We start from the raw sequence: 6,226 nt of genomic DNA, 5'->3' as shown, positions 1-6,226 counted from the left end.
ACATGGGCAGAGACACCTCACACCAGACCAGGTTGCTCAAGGCTTTATCCAACCTGGCCTTAAACACTGCCAGGATGGAGCATTCACAGCCTCCTGGGCAACCTGTTTCAGTGTCTAACAACCCTCACAGTAAAACACTTCTTCCTAATATTTAACTTAAATTTTTCTTCTTTCAACTAATACCCATTACTCCTTATAATAACCCTATTACTGCAATTCTTGACAAAGAGTCTCTCTCCAGCTTCCCTGTAGGCCTTTTTCAGACACTGGGAGGCTATTATGAGGTCTCCATACAATCTGCTCTTCTTCAGGCTGAACAGCCCCAACTCTCTCAACATGTAGGTGCTCTAGTCCTCTTACCAACTTTGTAGTCCATCCATCTAATCCATCTCTCCTATTTGGAGGTAAGGTTGTCATGTGGGGCAGCATCAAATGCTTTGCATATGTCCAGATAGACAAAGGCAGTTGCTCTGCCTCCACCAGTGCTGTATCCCCTGTAACTCTGTCAGGCATGATTTTCCCTTTGTAAAGCCATGTTGGCTGTTACCAATCATGTCCTTGTTTTCCACGTGCCATAGCACAGTTTCCAGGAGAATCTGCTCCATGATCTTGCCTGACACAGAGGTGAGACTGTAGTTTGTGAGGCCTGTAGTTCCCCAGGTCTATTGCTTTCCCCTTTTTGAACTGGGAGTTATATTTCCCTTTTGCCAGTCATCAGAGACTTCACCTGACTGCCACAATTTTTAAAAATTGATGGATAGTGGCTTAGCAGCTTTGTCTGCCAGATCCCTCAGGATCTTCAGATGAATCTCATGAGATCCCATGGACTTGCGCACATTGGGGTTCCTTAGATGATCTTGAACCTGATCCTTTCCCGTGGTGGGCTTGGAGCCTAAATTCTTTTTGACTTGCATGGTGTGGCTGGAGTACCTGACATTGAAGACTTAGGTACAGAAATTGTTGAGAACTTCAACCTTCCTTTCATTCAGGGTAGCCCGTTTCCTTCTGGTCTCCTGTTTCCTTCTGGAGAAGACTCATGTCCTCCCTATCCGTTTTTTTTTCTTCTTTTTTTTTTTTTTTTTTTTTTTTTTTTTTTTTTTTTTTTTTTTTTTTTTTTTTTTTTTTTTTTTTTTTTTTTTTTTTTTTTTTTTTTTTTTTTTTTTTTTTTTTTTTTTTTTTTTTTTTTTTTTTTTTTTTTTTTTTTTGTGTGTGTGTGTGTGTGTGTTTTTTGTTTTGTTTTGTTTTGTTTTGTTTTGCAACATACCTAAAGAAGCCCCCCTGTAAACCATAATATCCTTGGCCAAGTTCAATTCTAGCTGGGTCTTGGTTTCTCTAACTTTATCCCTATCATCCTGTACAATTCCTCCGTATTTCTCCCAGGCCACCTGTCATTTTCTCCACTTCCTGAAAGCTTCTTTTTGCACTCTGAGCTTGCTCAGCAGTTCCTTATCTATCCACAGAGGCAACCCAGTATTTTTGCCCGATTTCCTCCCTGTTGGGATGCATTGCTCCTGAACTATGATTCTAAAATAAATAAACATTGTTTTCTTATTTTTATCACTTATGGTATATTGGTTAATTTAATAAAATTTAAAATATATAACAGCTGCTATTTAAAATGCTGTTTGAAAACAATTATAATTAAAATTTAATTCTCAGCCTTAATTTTTATATTTAAAGTAAAAATCAACAGCCTCGTAGAGAAATTATTCCTTTTCTCTCTGTTGCAGAATTGAAAACAGATAAAAACTAACAACTTACATATGAAGCCATGAAATTGCTTCAGTTAACTTGAATAAACATGAGATTAGGTGAAAGTAGGAGCTAAATTATAAATTTTGTAGTCAGACATTAGTCAAAAATAACAAGAAGAATTGTGTCAAAACTTCTTCACAGAAATAAATCTTTTCCTGTGAGGATTTTAAGTAGTTAACAAAACTAATTAATAAAGTTAATAAAAATATTTTTTATATATTTTATTTTACATTTCTATATGTAAAATGTTAAATTACTTTATATTGTACAGCTGATAGCTGAACCACAATTCAATCTCCTTTGATTTATAACAGAGCTCTGGTTTACTACATTCTTTAAAGCTGATTTAAAACTGTCCCTAACTGCCTCTCACCAAAACATCAAAATTCTAACTGCAGCCAAATATCAAATAGGGCTCTATGCGTACATTCTGCATATAGATTGTAAACAGTTTTTATAAATATTTAGGGGTTTTTGTCTCCCTGTGGTGGACAGGAACAGGTCCAGTCCTATATAAAGCTTGGACTTATCATCAGTGTTGCTTCATCCTGGAGTGGTATGTTCATCACAAAACATTTGCAACCACCTCCTTTATCCACTCTAGTTGTTTTTCTCTGAAGCATCATCACCATAATGCATCTACTTTAGTGACGTTTGTGTCCTCCTTCTTTTCTTTTGCATTCCCTTCCAATACTCTTAGAGCATACTCTAAGACTCAATTGAAAAAGGCCATAAGTACATTAATGGCACTCAGGAACAGACATTGTGTTCCCAGTAGTACAGTGATAAGAACACTTATCAACGTATAGTATAAAAACACTATCATAGGGATGGGTCATCTGTACAAAGTGTTCTTCTTGGATAGGTGATTCAAGCCTAGAAGCAGCACATAATGAACAGGCGTATAGTTAAAAAACCCGAAAGCCTGTGGATGTTACCTTCAGAATGACATGTCAGTGCTGGAAAAAAACTTTTTTTTTAACTTAGTATATAGATGGTAACATTAGGGACTTGACTCAGCTGACTGACTCAAATAAGTCACTGAGGCCCAGATACCTATGTTTAGCAGATGAAAATAAAAATTCTAAAAGCGTACATTTGGTATTTAAATTTGCAGTCTGCATTTTCTTCCAGGAATTTAGCATTATCATCTTCAACAACCATTTCTTAGAGGCAACAATAAGTTGTTGCTGTTGTTTTCTTCAACATTCATTTGCTCTTTATTCGAATTATAATTTCAAAATTTATAGTTTTAAGCTTTTCTTCCTATCTATTTCTTTGATTTGATCTTTTATAAAAAAAAAAAAAAAAAAAAAAAAGGTGAAAAGTTGAAATGCGTACTATGGTACAAGAGTCAGCACTTTAAAACAACCAGTCAATAATTTGAAGTGGGACAGAGCACAGTAAATTTTGGAGGCTGTCATGGGGGGTAGTGGAAGTTTCAAACAGAAAGATAATTAGAAAAAGCCTTCTGTTGAGTCATGAGGTATACAAAGCATCCCTTTGCACTCCTCAGAGAGGAGCCTGAATCCAATTGCAGCTGAACCCAATCTTAGCTCCAGACTGTCAACAGTTTAAGTCTGAGGAATTATAGACGTGTGATTGAACCTTCATAAAACTTGCAGAGTTAGAGATGGCAAATCAGATCTACTTACATAAAATGTATTATTTATTATGACAAATCATTAGACAAAAGAGATTTTAATCAGAATTATTTATTACACAGTATAGAAGCTAAAACTATTAGTACAGTATGATATAGTATAGTGCACTGTATCAAAGCAGTTACATTAAAGCAACTATATTAAAATTATCAAAAAAGAAAGAAACAGTTACTAAGTAGAGATTGATGTAACTTATCTATACCTACGACTGTTGACATATCTCTTTTATTCAGTCTCAAGGAGTAAACTTGAGAGGCATCCCACTCAAGGAAGATCTCCATACACACTCCAAGAAAGAGTGTTTTAGAAGAACCTACTGGATGAAAGTGGACTGGATTTTTATAGTGTAAAGTGCCAGTCATATGTCTCCACATTAGTGTCCAGTCCAGCTGTGTCAGTTTATCTGCCAAATCTTTGCCTCACTATCAGGGTGTTAAGTTTAGGGTTGATGTGTCATACTGGTTTTAGCATAACTCAACACAAAAAGTACGACGTACCCTCCCTCAGTCCACCACTGCAATCTTGAAAATAGGGCATTGTTTGAGTTGCTTGACCACACTCCCAGGGCAAAGTATCCTGCTACAGAGGCTTCACAGAGGAAAACCACCCTTTGGAGCTACCCCTCTGTATGCATTGCTTGTAAAGACATGCTAAATTCCCCATTTTAGACAGCAAAAACTTTGAGATATGTCCACTCACACACAGATCTATATATATATCCACTCACACACAGATCTATACCCATTTGACTCAGTCACAGAATCTTTCAGGCTACTGTTAGGCTGGTTTCTTGTTTCTTTCTTTTTGAAGATTTTAAAAAAATATTTATTAAAAGGCATAAAATTTTCAAAACACTGAAATGCCTGCATAAGTTTTCTGACATTTAGAGAGTCACGGGTCTTTAATGCTTCCAGTTCTTTGTCCATTCAACAGATACTGCAGAAGGTGTTTTTCTACTTCAAGTTTTCTTTCCTTTGCCCCTCTCTAAAATGGGGAGCTTGTTCCTGCATTGGTATCTTTCTTACTGTTCCTTTGTTATTTGATAAACCTAAAAACTCAAAACCAAACCAAACAAAAAATGCAACCAATAGTGTAATTAATAATTACGAACAAAAATATTTTACCATTTCTATTCACTACTTAATAACAAAGAAATTCTGTACATTAACTGACATGATTTTTTTTTTTTTAACATCTATGTAGGGAAAATAATTATTTCATGCATTTTGAGTATATTTGCTTTGAGATTAAACAACAGCAATGTCATTAATGCATTATTGCATGCTGATTTTTGAATTTTGATGTCTGTGGTTGTGTCAATTTCAGCAAAGAATCACAGAATCACAGAATGGGTAAGATTGCAAGGGACTCAGTGGGTTGTCTGATCCAACCTCCCTGCTCAAGCAGGGTTATCCCAGAGTACATGGCATAGAACTGCACCCAGACAGTTCTTGATTATGTCCAGTAAGGGAGACTCATAAACTCTTTGGGCAACCTGTTCCAGTGTATGTCACTCACAAAATAAAAAGACATTCCTCCTCTTGTGAGGCGTATTTAGGTGTAACTTCCTGTACATCACTTTCTCTCCATTGATTCTTGTTCTATTGCTCAGAACTACCAAGAAGAGCCTGACTGCATCCTCTCAACACCTTCCCTTCAGACACTATAGACATCGTTGAGGTCCACTCTTGTTATCTCTTCCTGAGGCTCAACAGGCCCAATTCTCACAGCCTATACTCATGAGAGATGCTCCAGTACCTTAATCATATCTGTTGCCCTTCACTGGATGCCTCCAGGGGCCCCATGTCTCATTTGTACTGAGGAGCCCAGAACTGGACACTGCACTTCAGATATGGCCTCATAGGGCAAAGAAGAGGGTCAGGATCACCTCCTGTGCCCTGCTGGCAATGTTCTTCCTAATGCACCGCAGGATACCATTGGCCTTCTTGGCTACAAGGGAACACTGTTGGCCTGTGGCCCCCCGGGTCTCATCCACAGAGCTGCAGTTCTCAATATATGTCACTGTCCATTAATCCAGTCCACACTTCTTATGTTTGCCTAAGAAGATGTGTGAGACAGTGTTAAAAACCTTGCTAAATTCAGGGTACACAAGACCCACTGCTCTCTCCTTGTCCATCCATGTAGCTGTTTCATACAATCAGGCTAGTCAAGCATGATTTACCTTTAGCCAATCCATGCTGACCACTCCTGATCACCTTTTAGTCATCCATGTGGACTCAGAAGAATTGAGGCACTCTAACACCTTTCCAGAGATTGAGTTGCCAAGCACTGGAACAAGTTGCCCAGGGAAGTGGTTGAGTCACCACAGCTGGAGTTATTTAAAAAAAAAACATTTAGATGTGGCACTTAAGTACATGGTTTAGTGGTCGACTTGACAGTGCTGGGTTAATGGTTGGACTGAATGATCTTAATGGTCTTTTCCAACCTAAAAGATTCTATGATTCTAAAATACTTTTACTTGTAACAGGCATCAAGGGCCACCAAGATGCATAAGGATTTGCATGTAAAGTAAATAAACAGGTGAAAAATAGAACGTGGGAATCCTCTCATACAAAGAAACATTTGACCATGTTATTCTGTAGTTAGCAAAGCTGTGATATTCTTGTATGTAAATGTGCTTAGGGGATACAGATACACAATTGTAGGTCTTTGCACAATATCCCATTGAAATCTGCTCTATAGAAAATGATACAGACATCACAGAATATAATCCAGAGTATAATGCAATACTCTCAAATCTTTTAAGAATACTTAGGAAAACAAGTGCATTTGAATAGCTTCTTTGA

This window comes from Empidonax traillii, unplaced genomic scaffold (assembly GCF_003031625.1).
Source record: "Empidonax traillii isolate 1590-97213 ecotype Southwest subspecies unplaced genomic scaffold, ASM303162v1 scaffold668:size349378, whole genome shotgun sequence".
NCBI lineage: Eukaryota > Metazoa > Chordata > Aves > Passeriformes > Tyrannidae > Empidonax > Empidonax traillii.
This window is presented reverse-complemented; position numbering follows the sequence as displayed.